This window comes from Tachyglossus aculeatus, chromosome X2 (assembly GCF_015852505.1).
Source record: "Tachyglossus aculeatus isolate mTacAcu1 chromosome X2, mTacAcu1.pri, whole genome shotgun sequence".
NCBI classification, from domain to species: Eukaryota; Metazoa; Chordata; class Mammalia; order Monotremata; family Tachyglossidae; genus Tachyglossus; species Tachyglossus aculeatus.
In genome coordinates this window covers 13,135,161-13,155,547 of record NC_052100.1, presented here as the reverse complement: position 1 = coordinate 13,155,547, position 20,387 = coordinate 13,135,161, and the positions used below count along the sequence as shown (strand labels likewise).

The 20,387-nt window shown below is 51.2% G+C and overlaps 1 protein-coding gene and 1 non-coding gene across 5 annotated transcripts in view; both read left to right on the top strand.

The window, feature by feature from the left end:
- The window catches only part of TCF3 (transcription factor 3), a 118,406-nt gene that overhangs the window by 21,684 nt on the left and 76,335 nt on the right, over nucleotides 1–20,387 (top strand). The window lies entirely within an intron of this gene.
- On the top strand, nucleotides 4,445–4,577 carry LOC119949704. The gene has a single exon (XR_005457246.1). It is a non-coding gene; the product is annotated as a small nucleolar RNA SNORA7 (small nucleolar RNA).

The window sequence follows — 20,387 nt, the reverse complement described above, 5'->3', positions numbered from 1 at the left end:
TGGACAAAGATAATCCGGGCAGCAGCATGAAGTATGGATTGAAGTGGAGAGAGACACGAGGATGGGAGATCAGAGAGAAGGCTAGTGCAGTAGTCCAGACGGGATAGGATGAGAGCTTGAATTAGCAGGGTAGCGGTTTGGATGGAGAGGAAAGGGCGGATCTTGGCAATGTTGCGGAGCTGAGACCGGCAGGTTTTGGTGACGGCTTGGATGTGAGGGGTGAATGAGAGAGCGGAGTCGAGGATGACACCAAGGTTGCGGGCTTGTGAGACGGGAAGGATGGTAGTGCCGTCAACAGAGATGGGAAAGTCAGGGAGAGGACAAGGTTTGGGAGGGAAGACAAGGAGCTCAGTCTTCGACATGTTGAGCTTTAGGTGGCGGGCGGACATCCAGATGGAGATGTCCTGAAGGCAGGAGGAGATGCGAGCCTGGAGGGAGGGGGAGAGAGCAGGGGCAGAGATGTAGATCTGGGTGTCATCAGCGTAGAGGTGATAGTTGAAGCCGTGGGAGCGAATGAGGTCACCAAGGGAGTGAGTGTAGATTGAGAACAGAAGGGGACCAAGCACTGAACCTTGGGGAACTCCCACAGTAAGAGGATGGGAGGAGGAGGAGGAGCCTGCAAAAGAGACTGAGAAAGAACGACCGGAGAGATAAGAGGAGAACCAGGAGAGGACGGAGTCTGTGAAGCCAAGGTCAGATAACGTGTTGAGGAGAAGGGGGTGGTCCACAGTGTCAAAGGCAGCTGAGAGGTCGAGGAGGATTAGGACAGAGTATGAGCCGTTGGATTTGGCAAGCAGGAGGTCATTGGTGACCTTTGAGAGCGCAGTTTCCGTGGAATGAAGGGGACGGAAGCCAGACTGGAGGGGGTCGAGGAGAGAGTTGTTGTTGAGGAATTCTAGGCAGCGCGTGTAGACAACTCGTTCAAGGAGTTTGGAAAGGAATGGTAGGAGGGATATGGGACGATAACTAGAAGGTGAGGTGGGGTCAAGAGAGGGTTTTTTTAGGATGGGAGAGACATGGGCATGTTTGAAGGCAGAGGGGAAGGAACCAGTGGAGAGTGAGCGGTTGAAGATGGAAGTTAAGGAGGGGAGAAGGGATGGAGCGAGAGATTTCATAAGATGAGAGGGAATGGGGTCAGAAGCACAGGTGGCCGGAGTAGCACTTGAGAGGAGGGAGGAGAGTTCCTCTGAGGATACCACTGGGAAGGATGGGAGAGTAGCAGAGAATGTTGAGAGCCGGGGGGTTGGAGAAAGGGGGGAAGAGACTTTGGGGAGGTCGGACCTGATGGATTTAATTTTGTTAATGAAGTAGGAGGCCAGATCGTTGGGGGTGAGGGAAGGAGGAGGGGGTTAGATTGGATGAACGAATGAATGACCAGTTTATGAGTTACATGTATTCAGCTTCCTCAGCCAACTCCTCCTCATCTCATCAATGGGGAAATTGGCACGGAGCAAAGATAGGATCAATCAGTGGTATTTATTGAGTGCTTACTGTGTGTAGAGCACTGTACTAAATGCCTGGGAGCATACAGTACAACAGAATTAACCGACGTGGTCTCTGTCCGTAACGAGCTTACAGTCTAGAAGGGGAGACAGACATTAATATGAATAAATAAGTAATTTATAGTATATAATCTAAAGATTTGTATGTAAGTGCTGTGGGGTTGGGGATGCAGTGAATATCAAGTGTCCCAAGGTCACAAATCCAAGGGCATAGACAACGTGGAAGGGAGAGTGAACTGGGGAAAAGAGGGCTCAACTGGGGAAAGCCTCTTGGAGGAGATGTGACCTTAATAATGCTTTGACGGTGGAGAGAGTGGTGGTCTGGCATATATGGAGGGGGGAAGAGGCTAGGGGGAGGACATGAGAAATGGGTCGGCGGTGAGATAGATGAGATTGAGACACAGTGAGTAAGCCGGCGCTAGAGGAATGGAGTGTGTGAGCTGGACTGTAGTAAGGAAGAGGAGCAGCATGGTGAATTGGAGAGAGCACAGATTTGGGAATCAGAAGGTCCTGGGTTCTCCTCCTCCCCTTATCTGTTCTGGGACCTTGGGCAAGTCCCTTCACTTCTCTGTGCCTCAGTTACTGCGTCTGTAAAATGGGAATTGAGACTGTGAGCCCCACGTGGGACAGGGACTGTGTCCAACCCAATTAGCTTGTATCCACCACAGTGCTTACTATGGTGCGTGGCACACAGTAAGCGCTTAACAAATACCACAGTTATTATTATTAGGGGATCAGTGAGGTGAGGTAGGATGGGGAGAGAAAAGTAAATGCTAAAATCAGGTCCTAAAGGTGGCTGTTGGATGGGTAGGACCGGGGCAGGCATAACTTAAGCAGGGAAGGCCTCCTGAAAGGGGTGGACTTTCAGAAGGGCTCTGAGGATTGGGAGAGCTGTGGTCTGGCGGATTTGAAGGGGAAATGGGAAGGCTTGAGTAAGGCTGGAGACGGGAGAGTCAAGGGCGAGGCTCAGTGAGAAGGTTCGTTTTGGGGGAATGAAAAGTGCAGGCTGGGGTGTAGCGTGTGAAGATGGGAGATTACAGAGCATGGCGGAGAGCCTTGATGCAAATAGGCAGAATTGCTGCTTAATGTGGAGATACATGAGGCAAGATTGCAGGCTTGTGGGGGCAGGGGAGAGGCGGGAGCCAGGGGACACGTTAAGAAGATCAAGAGTGCGGTCTGAAGCCCGGAGAGGCAGAGTCATGCTATGATGAGAACTTCGGCTGGCCTTTGGGGTAGAGGGAAAAGGGCCAAGCCGGGAAATAACGATAAACAAAGACTGAAAATGAGTTGATAGCGAGGGGTCGGGTGATTACTGAGATCACGGGCTTCTGAGATGGGAATGTTAAGAGTGGGTATGGGAAGGAAGATGAAGAGTTTAGTGTTAGGTGCCTGCGAAGCACCCCTGGGCTATTGACCTGGAGGCTATAGGAAATGCAAGATTCAGCTAACAAGGTAGATTTGGGAGCCGTCCATACAGAGGAGCTGGTAGTTGAAGCCCAGTGAGCCCGGGCGAATCAAGTATATGGCGAGAAGAGTGAAGCCCCCAGAACTGAGCCTGGTGGAGCATCTGCAGTCTGGGGGTGAGAAGCCGAAAGGGAGCCAGCAATTGAAGCTGAGAAGGAGCAGTCAGAGAGGTAGGGGGAGAACCAGCCGAGAGCCCTGACTGCAAAACCAAGGCCTTGATATTGTTTCCAGGAGAAGGGCCGTGTCGACAATGTCAAAAGCGGCCGGGAGGGCTAGGAGGATTGAAGATGGGTGAGAGAGTCTGCTGGATTGGGTCTGGAGGCCATTGGCACTATGGAGTCTGCAGACTCAGTGGAGTGAAGGGACAGAAGCCAGATCGAAGCGTGTTCACAGGAGAGTTGATGGAGTGGAAATGAAGACAGCAGTGTGTGCAAACCTTTCAAGGAGTTTGGATATTACAGGGAACAGGGAGAAGAAAGTGGGGAGGGATTTGGGGGGGGTGTCTTGAAGGCTTTTGTAACCTAGGGAAAATTAGTAGGTGTTTGAAAGCAGGGGGGAATGAGCCATCAGAAAGTAAGACGTTGAAGATGGCGCTAGGGGAGGGAAGGAGAGTGAGAGCAAGTGTCTTGTAAGAGGTGAAAGGGCATCAAGCGCTTAGTACAGTGCTCTGCACACAGTAAGCGCTCAATAAATACGATTGAATGAATGAATGGGGTGGCTCGTGGGCATAGGGGGTAGATTTTGAGAGCAAGTAGAAGATCTGAGAGATGGCTGGGAAGAATAAGTGAGTGGGTAGAGGGTGGGAGGGAGTTGGGTGGGTTTGGGGAAAGTTCGCACCTGATGCTGTCTCTTTACCATAAAAATAGTTGGTGTGCTTACAGGGGGCTTAGAAAGGTTGGGGAGCTGTGGACACCAGAGGCTTCAAGAGGGGGTTAAAGGTCTGGAATCATTAATGGGGGAGGAAGGCCTCCTGGAGGAGTTGGGGTTTCAGGAGGTTTTGAAGGTGAGGAGAGCTGTGGGCTGGCAGAGTTGAAGGGGTGGGAGGAGGGAGGGCATGAGCAGGCATCTGTGGCAGGAGAACCCAGAGTGGGGCACGGTGAGGAGGTTTACTGGGGCGGAGCCAAGACTGTGAACTGAGGAGTAGCCGGTGAATCAATCAATCATGTTTATTGAGCGGTTACTCTGTGCGGAGCACTGTACTAAGCGATTGGGAGAGCACAGTACAGCAGAATTAGCGGGCGTGTTCCCTGCCCATAACGAGCTGAGACTCTAGAGGCAAGAGAGCAGCTAGATCAATCAGTGGTATTTATTGAGTGCTTACTGTGTTCAAAGCACTTGGGAAAGTACAGTACAACAGAGTTGGTAGACACGTTCTCCGTCCTCCAGGAGCTGACAGTCTACAGGAGACAGACATTAAAATCAATTACAGCTATGTACGTAGTGCTCTGGGGTGACTATTATGTGCCTAAAAGAAGACAGCCCTCTCAGGGTCACACCTGGAGAGTTCGCAGTCCTCTACCAGTCTCGACTACAGGAGGGAGAGTCAGGCAGAGGCATTTCCATTCCTAGCTTGGGCAGTGGCTAGCGAGTGGAAGGCAATCCGCTACAAGTCAAAACTCAGCTGTGCTGGGCAGCAGCAGCATGGGAGAGATTCAAGGGCGAAGACTCAAGTTTCCCGCACGGAAGGAGGCAGTGGTAAACCACGTCAGTATTTTGACCGAGAAAACTCTCTGGACACGTTACCAGAACGATTGCAGATGGAGGTGGGGCGTCCTGGGAGAGATGTGGCCATTGCGTCCGTTGTGGGTCGAAGACGACTCGACGGCATAAGACAAGACGAAAGGGTACAGAGCCAAGTGCACAGGCACGTAAGGTATTCACCCCATCCTCAGCCCCACAGCCCTTAAATACGTATCCTTGAATTGTTTAGATTGATGCCTTCACCTCTTCTCGCTATTTAAAAAAAATGGTATATTTTGCTAGTTTGCTACAGAGAAGCAGCGTGGCTCAGTGGAAAGAGCCCGGGCTTTGGAGTCCGAGGTCATGGGTTCAAATTCCGGCTCCGGCAGCTGTCAGCTGTGTGACTTTGGGCAAGTCACTTAACTTCTCTGTGCCTCAGTTACCTCATCTGTAAAATGGGGATGAAGACTGTGAGCCCCCTGTGGGATCACCTGATCACCTTGTATCCTCCCCAGCGCTTAGAACAGTGCTTTGCACATAGTAAGCGCTTAATAAATGCCATTATTATTATTACTTGCTACGACACTATTTTGACACTTGCTATGTGTCAAGCACTGTTCTAAGCACTGGGGTAGATATACCTCCTTACCTCCTTCCCCTCCCCACAGCACCTGTATATAGGTATATATGTTTGTACATATTTATTACTCTATTTTATTTGTACATATTATATTTATTTTATTTTGTTAATATGTTTTGTTTTGTTCTCTGTCTCCCCCTTCTAGACTGTGAGCCCACTGTTGGGTAGGGACTGTCTCTATGTGTTGCCAACTTGTACTTCCCAAGCGCTTAGTACAGTGCTCTGCACACAGTAAGCGCTCAATAAATGCGATTGAATGAATGAATATAAGTTTCTCAGGTTGGACACAGTCTTTTGAGTGTGAGCCTGCTGTTGGGTAGGGACCATCTCTATATGTTGCCAACTTGTACTTCCCAAGCGCTTAATACAGGGCTCTGCACACAGTAAGCGCTCAATAAATACGATTGAATGAATGAATGAGTGCCACATGGGGCTCACAGTCTAAGTAGGAGGGAGTAGGATGTAATTCCCATTTTACAGTTGAGGAAACTAAGGTACTGTTCTAAGCGCTGGGGTAGATATAAGTTTCTCAGGTTGGACACGGTCTTTTGAGTGCCACATGGGGCTCACAGTCCAAGTAGGAGGGAGTAGGATGTAATTCCCATTTTACAGTTGAGGGCCAGAGAAGTTAGCTCGCCCAAGGTCACACAGCAAGCAGCTGGCCGAGCCGGGATTAGACCCCAGGTCCTCAGACTCCCAGCCTCGGCTGTCTTCACTAGGCCACGCTGCTTCTCTCGTTTGACTTAAGCCAGCAGTGGTTGCCGTTACCCTCCTGTTTTTTTTCAGGCTTCCTAGCAGAGGTCCCTGCTGGTGTGCTCAACTGAGGTAGAGAAAGAAGCATGACCCGCTGGCAGCATCCTCTGATTTGATCATGACCCTGGAAGCCCTGTTCCTCCCAAGCCCACTCTTTCACTCTGGCCGCTGGCTCATACCCTTTCTCCAGCCCAGGGAGTTCTCTTCCAATAGGCTAGACCTCGACTCTCCGCCACTTGTCAGCTGTGTGACTTTGGGCAAGCCACTGAACTTCTCTTTGCCTCAGTTCCCTCATCTGGAAAATGGGGATTAAGACTGTGAGCCCCACGTGGGACAACCTGATCACCTTGTAACCTCCCCAGCGCTTAGAGCGGTGCTTTGCACATAGTAAGCGCTTAATAAATACCATCGTTATTCTTCGAAGCCCTTCTGAGGTCCCGCCTCCTCCAGGAAGCTTTCCAGTTGGTCAGTCAGTCAATCGGTGGTATCTATTGAATATTTAGTGTGTGCAGAGCACTGTACCAGGGTGGGGGGTACCTTATTGTTGGTAGGCATGATCCCTGCCCTCAAGAAGCTGACCTCCTAGCGAAGGAGCCCCGATTTGTTGTGATTTTCCCCACGTTACAGCTTCCCAACGATCATCTCTGCACTTTCGTGCGCACAGCCTCCCCTTGCCCTCTCCTACGTAGTGCTTTACAAGCTCTGTTCAAGCACTTCTTCCTCCTCTCTGGAATTGATGTGCTTGTTTCCCCCATTAGAGTGTAAACTCCTTGAGGGTAGGGATTGTGTCACCTACTTCTGTTCTACTTTCCCAAGCACATAGTTCGGTAGTCTGCACCCAGTAGGTGCTCAATAAATACTATTGATTGGACCCCAAGTTTTGCCGGAAGGGGTCTTTTGAGTACCTTCTTCCCCAGAGCAGAAAACAGGTAATGCTAGGCCGTGTTTTCACGGGGTCTGGATGGTCTGCGCTGACAGAGGATCTCGAGCAGTTCCCCACCCACCCCCAACTGGGGCCCAGTTCTGCTTCACCCTGCAAGTGGCACTGCTCCGAATCCCTCCGATTCTTGTTGAGCCGTGAGTAAGATGCTCTCGCCTTTTCTCCTGTGTGTCTGACTTCTTCTGAGGTTGATTTGCTTTCCCCAGTCAGCCATGGCCTGGGCTCCGACCCCACCCTTACACCCTCTCAAACACGCACACCCCCTCTGGCCTGCAACTCTGCAAGGACCTAGAAGCCTACAGAGGTCCAAAACGGGTGGCTCGGCCCAGAGCCCCAACCCGAACAGGCCAAATTTGACCTCTCGGAGCGTGGACTGGGCGTGAGCGATGTCTCGTACGTGTGCAGTTTTCCCTCAGGGCTGCCGGGACCAGTTCCAGCCAAGGACTCGCTACATTGTAGTGGCATGGCAGCACCACAGCCGTCGAGCCTATCCCCCGCCCCCGGCCGGAAAAAAGGCCCAAGATCGGTGACAGGCAAATGAAATTCATCTCCACAAGAAGCCCTGAGGCCAGAAATAGCTGCAGGTCCCAGGACTGGGGTCCTGGATAGGTGCATGGATGAGCAGTCCACGGTAGTTCCCTAGATTCAATTCAATCGTATTTATTGAGCGCTTACTGTGTGCAGAGCACTGTACTAAGCGCTTGGGAAGTACAAGTTGGCAACATATAGAGACGGTCCCTACCCAACAGCGGGCTCACAGTCTAGAAGGAGGAGACAGAGAACAAAACATATTAATAAAATAAATAGAATAAACATGTACAGATAAAATAGAGTAATAAATATGTACATACATATATACAGGTATATATACCTCCTAGAGGGGAGGAAGTGGTGAAATGAGGCTGGGCACTGCTGAAGTGTCCCCCAGACAGAAGGAGGTGGCATTGTTTTGTGGGTGCTTAGTCTGTCCCTGCCCTATCTACCCACTGATCCAGAAGGGCACCCATGGAATGGTCAGCGTGACAGGCTTTTGTCTTCCTTACTTTATCCGTCACCCCCCTTAAAGGTATCAGGGCCCTCTCCCTTCCTGAACCCCGGAGAGGGCAGAGTTGTTGGGGGTTAATTCACCCCGAAGGGAAATCGGTGTTGGTTTCTTGTCCCTTGGTAGAGGTCAGATGGTTTGGGGCGGGGGGCGTGTCAGTGTATGTCTGTCTAAAACTAAGGCTGTGAAGCTTCTCTCCCCCCTTTTTTTTTTTTTAAAAAAAAAGGGCTATGTCTTGGTCCTTTCTCAGTTGGCAAGGGGGACGGTAGAGAAATGTTTCGGGAAGGGAGTTAAAGAATACACAGCCCTTTGTAGTGAAGTTGTCCGTCTCCCTGCCTTTTTTATACTTAAACTGAGGTGGCCAGCTTTCCAAAGGCTTGTTAACACCCTATTAACATTGTTACACCAAACAGCCATATACCATTTAATTAGGAAAAATAAGTACTAACCTCTACCATATGTTACTCTCTTGCTGATATTTGCATTTGAAAGTCCAGCTGAATTTCAAATGCGGTATGGGATTTGATCCAAATGAGTGGTTTCCAAATCTAAGTTTCCATGGGAAGATGACTGTCCTTTCCTGTCAAATTTGGTATCTGAATTTAATTTTTTCTTTTCCTTTCTTGATGCTGCCATCCAATTTTCTGGATCTTTTAGCCCCAAAATGCGGGCAATTCTGTGAGATAGTTGCAAACGTTGAGCCTCTTTTTCTGTTTTAATAAGCACACAGGGGCAGGGAGGAATCCGTGGGCATAAGTAACGTTGTAAAGTGGTTTTTGAAGATCTTTCGTATTCCACCAACTTTTGGGTACCTCTAGCAGTCAAGGCCATTTTCAGGTCCACTCCCACTTCAATTCCACTGCTGGGGGTTGGGGGTGGGGACAGGGAATGAAGATCAGGACGTGTAGGGGATTAAGGGAGAATAGCAACAGATTTTCTTTTTTCTTTTTTGGCAAAGAAGAAGCCGCTGTTGGCCAGGGGGACTGGAGGTGCTGAAATCAGGCTGGGCACGGCGGAAATGTGCCCCCGCTCCTCTCCCAGACAGAAGGAGTTGGCAGTGTTTTGTGGGTGCTTACTCTGTCCCTGCCATATCTACCCACTGATCCAGAAGAGCACCCATGGGGATGGTCAGCGTGATAGGCTGTTGTCTTCCTTACTTGATCGCTCACCCCCCTTAAGGATATCAGGCCCCTCTCCCTTCCTGAACCTGGGGAGAGCTAACCCTCCACTGTGGGTGCCGTGATGTGGGGAGTAGTGGTAGGAGTGGTGAAAGCAGCCCTGGACCCGGATGTGGCTGCTTCCTCTTGGCATCTTGGCTCTGCGTCCTGATCCTTTCCCACTCCAAGGGCTGGGGTGGGCTAGCTGCAGCTACTCTTTTCATCCAAATGGCATTGCTCCCGTGGTGCCAAGCTACCAGTCCGGGGGGCCCTCATCCCCATGGAGTGGGTGCCTGTGAGTGATAGCTAATTTACTGTTTCCTGAACTAGCTTTAGAGGCCTAAGTCGGGCAGCCGGACCTGGTAACTCCACTCACTTCCTTTCCGGCTCCAGAGGGTTTAGGTGGCTGACTCAAGCCTCTGCGGGCCAAAGGCCCTGCTATGCCCAGCTGAAGTTGGCCTTCTGAGCACTCTAAACTTGGTGCCACAAACCTCCCCATGGTTCAGCTCACCAAAGACTAACTTGCCAGGATGCTGCTCGTGTGCAACCTTTTTAACCTGATGATGGGATTGGAGAGTAGAATGGTAGAATGCACCTGCATCCATCCATCTTCTGCTCCCCTCTGCCCCTCCTTACCCTAACTTATTTTGTAGTTCTGTCCCTGTCTAGGAGCCCTGTCGTTCCTAGAGCGGACCATGGTATCTAGCTGCTCAAGGAACGTAATGTCAAAATGCAGTGGAATGTACCTAGTTCTGTGGCTTTGTGCCCAGGCCACATGGAACTGGAGGTGTCGAGAGCATTGGGTCCGGTTATCTTATAGGCCAACTACCAGATATTTTAGGGGATAGTAGGGGTTTGGCAGGGGAGGCTCATGAGGTGGTGTCTAGTTGGGAAAGGGATTAGGGGGCGGGGATGAGGAGTTGAAAGGGGACAGGGATGGGGAGCCGAGTAAATACATCTGACTTCGGGTGCTTCACCGAAGTGGCTGGGGAACCTTTTCAAGCCAGGGCTTTTCCAACTCTGCCTGGATCTGGCAAGATGTCGTCAGATTCCCAAACCATTAAGCTAGTTGAGCCCAAGATTGGAGCTCATCAGCCTTTCTTAGGCCTTATTACCCTGAGCCGGTATCTCTTTTTAGCAGAGGGTCCACCAGATCCATGGTGAGGGGGGGACGACCGGAGGGGGTGTCTGAACCTGCCTAACCTCAGGGGAGATTGCTTTTTATGCCCCGTCCGTCATGTTTGGATCAGCTGGCTCACCTGGTGGTATTGGTTGGAGCCCAGCCAATTCCAGGAGAGGAGGAGGACAACGGAGAAGTCCGAAGAAAGAGTTAAATGAAGGAGAAAAGGAGAATGGGGATCTCTTCCCCCAACCCCCCACTCCCTCCACTGCCTCCTCCCTCCTCCCCAGCCACCACTGAAGAAGCTTGTACTTTGTGTCTGGGGCCAAAGAAGCAGCCACACAGCGGGTTTTCTATTGAAGAGAAAGGATAAGTAAGTGGCCGTTGGTAAATTTAAAGGTAAATTTGTTCAAGCGCTTAGTACAGTGCTCTGCACACAGTAAGTGCTCAATAAATGCGATTGAATGATTGAATGAAGGTAGCCCAGGTTAATTTAAGGACCAATACCAAACCGGAGATAGGGTGCTGTTAGGCTAGGATTTTGTTTAACACCCGTATGGGCCTATATTTACCAATGCTCTTAGTTTTCCCATGCCCAGCTAAGGGCATTTAGGATTCTGCCTCTGCTATTTGTGTATGTTTTATTACAAATAGTTTTATTTCTCTTTCTTCTCTAAAAAGGGATGTCTGTGAAGTCTGTGTGAGAGAGCACACCCTCTACCCCCGGAGATCATGCTTTGGGAAGGGAGTTGAGGCAATTGGTTTTCTCCTTAGGCTGGCTGCTGAATCCACAGGGTTCTAGCTGACAGAAAAACACCTCTCAGCACGTTCAAGCCGATCCGGTGACGGGATGATGGTGGCAAATTACCCGAACAGTTTGGGGGAGCCCTAGTTGGAGCTGTTTCCTAACGGGACTGAGAGGGTGAAGCAATCTGAGGGCCCTATCTTGTTTTCCTCCGGGACAGTTCTGATCAGGGAAGGTTGCCTTTGCAGAAGCTTCCACTCTAGCACAGAATAGGTAATGCATCTTGGGGCTTTTGGGTTGAACCTCTTTCCCTCCACCCACCAAATCCCCTCTCCCTTTTCTGTCCTGAGCTGCCCCACGGGGCAGCAGAACCAGGAGCAGTTTCAACCCAGTTTTTCCCTGCAGGTGGCTGCAAGGTGCCTCCTGCCTCAGCCCTGGAATGAAAACCGGGGCAAAATCTCTCAGGTGATGGTTGGGGTACATCAGACAGCTAGTGGTATTTATTGAGCGCTTACTGTGTGCAGAGCACTGGGGTACATCCTTGGAAGAGGACAATGCAGCAGAGTTGGTAGACACATTCCCTGCCCACAAGGAGCTTACAGTCTATAGGCATATCACAGGGTCGGTCGCTTTTGGCTTCCTCCTTGTTCACACTTTGTCTCCCCTCCTCTCCTTTCTTTTATTCTTCTGCATTTCGACTTCCCATGAGAGCAGCAGGTCTCTCCTGTCCGTGGTTCCAGAGCAGCAAAGAAAATGGGGTCAGAGTGACTTTTCCCTCTGACTCTTCCCAGATTTTCTAGACTGTAAGCTTGCTGTGGACAGGGAACCTGTCTACCAAACTCTGGTACATTGTACTCGCCCGAGCTCTTAGTACGGTGCACTGTACACAGTAAGCGCTCAGTAAATTCATTTATTCATTCAATCATATCTATTGAGCGCTTACTGTGTGCAGAGCACCGTACTAAGCGCTTGGAAAGTACAATTCAGCAACAAATAGAGACAACCCCTGCCCAACAACGGGCTACCACTGACTGACTGATCCATCCCCACAGTCCTAGCCCATGGCCAAAATGCAGTGGAACAGACTAAAGGCCTGTGCGAGGCAGCCTAATCTTTGAAGCAGCGTGGCCTGATGGAAAGAACCCAGGCCTGTTTTCATCCCAACTCCACCACTTTCCTGCTGGGTGACCTTGGCCAAGTCACTGTAACTTCTCTGTGCCTCATTTAACTCAGCTGTAAAATGGGGGTTCAGTTACTCCATTCTCCCACCTGCTCGGACTCTTGAGTCCCATGTGGAACAGGGACTGTGTCCAGCCTGATAAAGCAGTTCTTGGCACATAATAATAGTAATAAAAAAAGAGTTTGGGGGTTTTTTCTTAATATTCTAAGCATATGAGCATTCAAGTTGTTGACTCTCACCATCATCCCTCTATGTCTACTTTCCTTCCCTCTGGTACTCCAATCTCACGTCCTCCTTGCCCGAAGGGATTGTGTCAAGAGGGTGACGAACCTCGGGTTGAAAAAAAAGGAAGAGGGTTTTGGAATCTTTTTGAAGTTTAAGAAAAATAATTTTCTGTTTACTTTGAAAACGTTTCGATGGAAAGAAAATATTTCTGGGTGCCTGTTTGGAGACCTTAATGACCTTGGATGCTTTTTTCCAAAAAAATAAAACCCCAAAGCCAGTCCTTCGTACATGGTTGATTGAGAAATGTTTTTAGAATGTTTTAAAAAGATGGAGGAATTTTTTTTTTCCTGTTTTAAGTAAGACACTTGAAAGTCTAGTCTGCCTCTCCTTTCTCTCCTTTGGGGCTTTCAGCTCCTGTTTGGGAAATTGGGAAAGGTGCGGTGGGGGGTTGGTGTGGGGGGCATTGTGTGAGATTGTGAGCTCAGCCTCCTGAAGACCTCCCCTTTCTTCTCCCCCGCCTGCCTGCTGACTCTTCCTGGAGGGGAAGGGGGGCCCAGGGGGTTGTGGGGTTTGGAGGTTTGGTGGTTTTGTTTTTTTTGTGTGTTTTAATGTAGCTGAACTAATATGATGACATTACCAGACTCAGATAATGGAATTACAAGTCAGGAAGTTCAGCTGCCAGGAGTGTGTTGTATTCTTTTGCTCATTTTCTCTAAAAACACAAGTCAGCATCTGCCTTTCTGGGACAGAATTTTCTTCTCGTTCTCCTCCCTAACTCATCTGGTGAGGACTTGGAAACTTCAGCTCTTAGCAGCGGCGAATCAGAAGCGAACGCCGAGGAGCGTCGCCTGCCCTTCGAGGTAGAATTAGGGGAGAGCAGTCGGCGTTCCTGAGGGCCGGGGAGGGGTAAGGGTGCCCGGTGCTGGGGGGGTGACAGTTTTTGCCTTGGCTGTGCCACGACTTGGCTGCCCAACTCTCAAGCTAATCCTTCCCCCTCAGCCTCCCACAGCACGAGATTTCCCCTAATCCACTTTGAAATTGTGGAGGCAGAGGGAGACCGCCAATGCAACCATGAGAGGCATCGCCGGTGTGGGCTGAGGCAAGATTAGCTCCACCCGGCATGGGAGGGGGCTTCTTGGACCCTTTACCTCCTGCCCGTTTGTCATGGCTTTGGCCTCCTAGTGATTGGTTTTTGCCAGGATTTGGCTTTTCACTTTGTCCTTGTTTGGGTAACTTGTCAGGGCCGTGAGTCACTTGCATGTAAGCGGGGTTGAGAAGGAGCAGCGTATTTGTGTCGAGTATCCAGAGTAATTATTTATAGCCTAGCCTGTGTTCCGGGGTCCATTGTTTCAGTAAAAAGAATGACTGAATGACTTCCTGAGACTGTTTCACCACCCCCCTGTTCATGCTCCCCGCCCCCCTCTCCCCCCCTCAAGGGGGGGGGGGGGGGGAAAAACCCCGAAAAACAAAGGCTTAGCAAACCAAAAGCAGAATTCTTGGCTTTTCCTTCCAACTATTATATTCTGCAGTTAGATGCTTGGATTTGCGTTCGTGCTGGTTTGAAAATCTCATTATTGAGCTGTTTAATTTGGAAGGCAAGTAGGAGGATGAAGGTGGGGGTGGGAATCCCCTCCAATGCGCTGCAAATACATCTGCCCGAGCAGACTGGCAGGTGCGAGCAAAATAATACGAGGAGTCTCCCGCTTGAGTTCTCAGGCTGTGCTGCTAATTGAGGGGGAAGTAAGCATGAAAGTTTTCTTCCCTGGTGTGTGCTTGGTCTCTTTGTGCTTTGGAAAGAGCCTGGGCCTCAGAGGACCTGGATTCTAATCCGGGCTCTGCCACTTGTCTGCTGGGTGACCTTGGGCCAGTCACTTCACTTCTGGGTCTCAGTGACCTCATCTGTAAAATGGGGATTGACTGTGAGCTCCATGTGGGACATGGACTGTGTCCAGCCTGATTAACCTGTATCTACCCCAGTGCTTAGTACACTACCTGGCATATAATAAGTACACAGTGAATACCATTAAAAAAAAAAAGGAGTTCTACATGAGGAGCGTTTTCCTGTGCCGCCTGCACACCCCTAGATGCTTCATTATGTTCCAGCTGTGGTGTGGCATGGCCATTTATTTGTCTGGGTGAGTGTGATCTGTGTTAGTCAAGGGTAGTGCCTGCATGATTGACCTGATGTGGTGGGTATGGGACGATCATGACAAGCCTAGGTGCCCAGGCCATGGGAGTGATGGGAGGTGATTATATCGGTAATTTATTTATTTCTATTAATGTCTGTCTCCTGTAGTTTGCAAGCTCATTGTGAGCAGGGAAGGTGTCTGCTACATTGTTATATTGTACTCTCCCAATTGCTTAGTACAGCGCTCTGCACACGGTAAGCGCTCAGTGAATATGATTGACTGGCTAATGGCCCCTCAGTGTTCGGGCTGTGCCACTCCCGGCCTCTCGCCTTCCCAGGTCTCTGACAAGGGCTGCGAGTTTCCCTACCGGGCTGAAAAGACCCAAAGTGGCGGCTCTCTGGCCTAATCGCTCTCCGGAGCCTGTCCCCCATCCTGCCCTCCCAAATCCCTATCACCCTCCAAATGCACGGTTGGTACCTCTGATGGCAAAAAAAGAGTGAAACCTGTAGCCAAGTAGAGACTTTTGAGAGATTGCATTTTTCTAGTGGGCGAATAATAACTTGGAATCCTTTTTTTTCTCTCTCTCGCTCGCTCTTACCTTGCTTTATTTCTGTCCATTGGCAAACTCTTCACTTCGCCTCCCGTGTCACCATGACCTTGTTCCCGGAAGGAACGGCGATCTGACATAAGAGGAGCAGAGTGGGCCACAGGGTTTAAAGCAGCCCTTCCTCAATCCCTTTTCTGCCTCCACTTTTTGGGGTGATTTGAGGTGTCCTCTAGCTACGCAAGGAAGCGGTCCATTCACCGTATCCCCAGCTGGGAACACAGCTGCCTTGCCTAACCAGACGGCACCTCAAATCACCCCACAAAGTTGAGGCGAGAGCTCAGGCTTCAAAGTCCAACTCCTAGTAGAGCTGTCTGGTAGAGCACCCTTGTGGGAAGGCAAGGAGGCCCAGGGTGCCAGTTCTGCCACTGTCCTGCTGTCATGTTGCTTCGCCTCTCCGGTTTTTTTTTGTTGTTTGTTTGGTTTGGTTTTTTATGGTACTTGTTAAGCATTCACTATGTGCTATGCTCTGGGGTAGATTCAACCTAATCAGGTTGGACACAGTCCCTGTCCCACAGGGGGCTCACAGTCTCCATCCCCATTTTACAGATGCGGTAAACTGAGGCACAGAGCAGTGAAGTGACTTGCCCAAGGCCACACAGCAGGCAAGTGGTGGAGGCAGGTCCCTAGGCTCTTTCCACTAGGCCATGCTGCTCTTCTGTGTCTTTCCTCTTGTAGGAAATGAGGAGAATAATCATGCCTGCCTCTCTGCGTCTTACCGGGATACAGCGAGCGTGACGTGGGGTAACTGATGCGTAAGGAAAAATAAAAAGAAATCACTCAGCCGATTCAGGGAAGCTGGAGGTGGTATTTTGGCAAACCCTGCTGTTGGTCCAGTGGATACAAATTCAGTGAAACCGTAGCATCCTGATTAGCCTTGCTGTTGGCCCAGCCGAACGAAAGCATCTTAGCTCCCGGGATCAGGAGACCTGGGTTCTAGTTCAGGTTCTGCGTGTTGGGGCCCTCCGACCGGTGGCGAAGGCTTCTGACTGAAGAAGCACCCTGCGTATTCTAGGAAGGGGGCAGGCCCGGCAGGAATCCTGGAAAACAGCTGGCCAATTTCGGTGGCCAAGCCCGTGGTGACTTCCAAGGCCTTCCGGGTCCTGGCACTCCAGCATTATGCTGTGGGTAAAACAAAAAACCCTCGAGTGCACTTGGCAACGTCCCGCACCCCAGCCCGCCTGCTCGCTCGTCGCCCTCCTGGCTCTCGGCGGGGGAACAGGACTGGCTGGGAAGAGAGCACGTGAGTGGAGCTGGGCACTAGAGCCGATTCCTTCTCTCGACGGGTGGCTCCATCACCAGTCATCGTCATCATTGCTACCGATAACGTTGGCGCTCTCCCAAGTGACTTTCCAAACCAGGTGGGGAGAGGTGGTGGTGTGGCTGAGCCCCGCCACGAGTCTGTCTTGAGACCTCGAGGTGGAAGGGGCTGAAGGTGGAACGGCTATGAGCCTCCGGCTCCGGAGGGAGAAGCTGGGATTCTGTTTTGGTTTGGAAGGAATGCTGGGCCAGAGCTAGGGGTGGCAGATGGGAGGGAGAAAAAAAGTAAGTGCTCTGCCTTTGAAGTTTCTTGTTGAGTAAACTGCTCTTCCCCCTAGAGATGCCTAATAATGCACAAAATCCCTTCTGTGTGGGCTACGCTTTGATGTCAGGATGGTTTGGAGAGCCGAGGTGCAAAGTCTTAACAGAGAAGAGGGAAATTGTACTCTTAAGGGCCTGGTATCCCTGGTAGCTTTTCATTTTTTTATTTAGCTAAAACAAAACCACTTAAGTGCGTTTGAAAACCTTGACCCTCGTGGGCATCTTTAATACCTTTGGCTCAGAGTCCTGTGTCTCCAGCCTGCCCCCGGTTTCGGTCGAAACCCTTTTGTACTGTAGTTTCTTTGGTCTTGGGTGGGGGAAATTACCTGGGTGTGTCCATCTGTACCCATAATAGGTACCCAGGGAGGAAGAGAGAAAGATGCTGCTTGGTCACTGCTACTTCTGCCCCGAGCTGGGCTCTCGGTTTCTGTTGGCTTGGAACTCAAAACTTCTGGCGAAGTTTTCGGTTTCTCGTCGCGAAGAATGAGTTTAGTCCTCTGGGACTGTGGCGGGGGCGGGCAGAGGGAGAGATTTGAATTGGGGGCAGGGCCGGGCGGAGGAGAAAGAAGTTTCTCCTCTTCCCCAGTCAGTGCCAGTGGGTCCAGACTTTGGCAGCCAGAGTCCCCCGGGTCCCTGAGATGGCGCAGGACCTCAGGGAGGCCCTTGCACCCAGCCGGAGCACCCTCCACCCCACACCAGTGATCAGTCACCTGCTGCTAGTCCAGTCGGATCCTCTTACGCAACGAAAATCATGATGATAATGATAATTGTGGTAGTGTTAAGCACTTACGGTGTGCTAAGCACTGTTCTAAGCGCTGGGGTAGGTACAAGGTAATCAGGTTGTCCCACATGGGGCTCACGGTCTTGAACCCCATTTTACAGATGAGGTAACTGAGGCACAGAGAAGTTCAGTGACTTACCCAAGGTCACACAGCAGATACATGGCAGAGCCGGGATCAGAAAATGCTCTAGCAGCTCCAGCTGGTGGTGGTGGCGGCGGATTGAGTTGTCCCAGTGTTAACGGACTGAGGCTCTGTGGGTTGGGTTGGGCGGGGACTCACATGGGGATGTCTGTCCCGCCCTCTCGACTGCAAGCCCCTCCTGGGCGGGGAACACGCCTACCAACTCTGTTGTCTTGTACGCTGAGAAGCAGCGTGGCCAAGTGGATAGAGCGTGGGCCTGGGAGCTGGAAGGACCTGGGTTCTAATCCCAGCTCCGCCACTTGTCTGCTGTGTGACCTTGGGCAAGTCACTTCACTTCTCTGGGCCTCAGTGACCTCATCTGTAAAATGGGGATTAAGATGGTGAGCCCTGTGTGGGACAGGGACTGTGTCCAGCCCGATTTGCTTGTATCTACCGCAGCGCTTAGTACAGTGCCTGGCACATAGCAAGTGTTTAACGAATACCATAATTATTACTATCATCATTATTAGCATGGATCTATGCGCTCGGGACTGACTGAGCATCTGGGAGCAGGGCTGCGCCATTTGGGGCACATTGTTCTCTGTCTCCCCCTTTTAGACTGTGAGCCCACTGTTGGGCAGGGACTGTCTCTATATGTTGCCAATTTGTACTTCCCAAGCGCTTAGTACAGTGCTCTGCACACAGTAAGCGCTCAATAAATACGATTGATGATGATGATGATACAGAAGGAGCATAAGATGTGATCTCTGCTCTGTGGGAACTCCTGGTCTAACAATGGAGAGCTAGCCGAAGAAGCTTGATGTTTGCAGAGCTTCTTGGCGGGTGGTTGGGGTTTATTATTCCACCTATGCCCCTTATTGACTTGTTTTCCCCTCTATCTCTGGAACGGTAGCAGCTCCTCTTTGATTTTTTTTTTTTAACCTCTAAACCCTAACTCAGAATTGCGAACGATGTTTCTTGTCCTGAAGTTGTTTGGTAGGTTTGCCGCCTCCTCTCTTGCCAGACAGCCCCCTTCTGCCCCAGGACAGTGTAACAGAGCCCGCGCGGGGTCCCTCGGTAACTCAGGGAGGTCCCCAGGCTGTTTTCCGAAGAGCGGCTGCCCTCGAAAGGAGTTCTGCTTTAAAAAGGGGTGGCACCCCTGTTGCCGGAGGGAGCTCGTGTTTGATTTCCATTCTCTCCCCGCAACGTTTGAAGGGAAGGGAGAGGGTCGCTCTTGTTCCCTTTGTCCGAATCTTGCCCTTCCCTGTGCCCGGCATTCCTCCCAGGGCCTGGGCCGGGCAAATGAGGCCGGAAAGGGTGACCGGTCTGCGCTTCTCCTTCCGCTGAGAGTAAGTTGCCTTTCCATGGCTTGGCCCAGAGGCTGTTCAGGCGTTCTCGGTTCTACCTCTTCTGCAGTCTTCCCGGTTCGGGCTGTCCACCGAACAAACCACCAGTCCCCGGGGAGCAGTCACGAATGTGCCCGTCAACAGTGCTCGTGAGGCACGGCTGTTTGATTGAAAGATCCTCTAAGGTCAGGACTGGATCTTTGACTTCTGATGTATGTTCCCGAGGGCCCAGGTCAGGGTTCTGCCCACAGAGGTGGAGTCTCCCATCAAGAACGACAAACAGGCCTCAGGCCCGAAAACCTCTATTATGATGAGAGTGGTTTGCTCGGCCCCACTTGTGCTTTTTGTCCCCGCCACGCGTGTTCCCTTTGGGTGGAACGCCATACAGAGGACACGCAGAGGTCTTGTGGACGTGCCAGAGACATGTACAGCCGGAGTGATTGCAGCCAGCTGGGGGTCGCCTTGGTGGCCTCCGCGGTCTTCGCCACCCACGTCAGTCAGGGATTTTTCAGGATTGCTCCTGCAGCAGTCCACCTCATCGGGAAACTCTAGGTGGTCCTTCAGTCATCTGGCACCCCCCCAACTCACTGAGCTGGGCCTAGAAAGCACGTCTCCTGATTCCCCGAGCGGTGGTGTTCTTTCCCCTGGGCAAAAGCAGGCTGTGGGAAGTAGATTGAAGAAGACTGGGCCCATTCCACACCCCTGCTTTACTCCACTCGTCCTGGGGAAATGTTCAGACTAAAGCCCTTTTGGTTGCATTAATGGGCTGAACCGTTTTGGACCAGCCTTTGAGATCCTGATGACCGTTTTAGGGAACCCAGATCTGCTCAGTAGGCGCCAGGGCCCCTATTCACCGATGGTATCAAATGTTTTTGTCGGGTCTGCTGACACCGGGAGAAACGGTCCCGAGGCCCTTCCCCCGTATCTGACGGGTGGCAGAGACTGTGTCTGCCCGGCCCCCCCGGCGTCCGAGGCCACATGGTGGTTACGGGAGGACGTGGTTAGTGGTGTTCTTCGGAAGCTGGCCCCGGGGGATCCTGGTTGGACTCGTGCCGGCAGTGGGGAGTAGGGGGATGATGCCGTAGTTTCTTCTGTCTGTCTGGGGGCTTTTCTTGGGGATGATGGGAAGTGATGGTGGGGTCTTTGAATTCTGGCAGCGTGGCCCCTTGCTCCAAGACCTGAGCAGCAGCTGGGAGCGGTAGTAGTTGGTAGGCTTGAACGATGGTTCTGATCATTTCCGTGCTGGATCTTCCCTTGCTACTGGAGGGAACTGGGGCTTCCCACCCTCTCTGATGCCAGAGCAACAGCAAAGTCGCCGACAGGTGATTGGGATGCCCATCGGTGGGGTTGTCATCTCTGGGAAGATGGCCTTTTTTG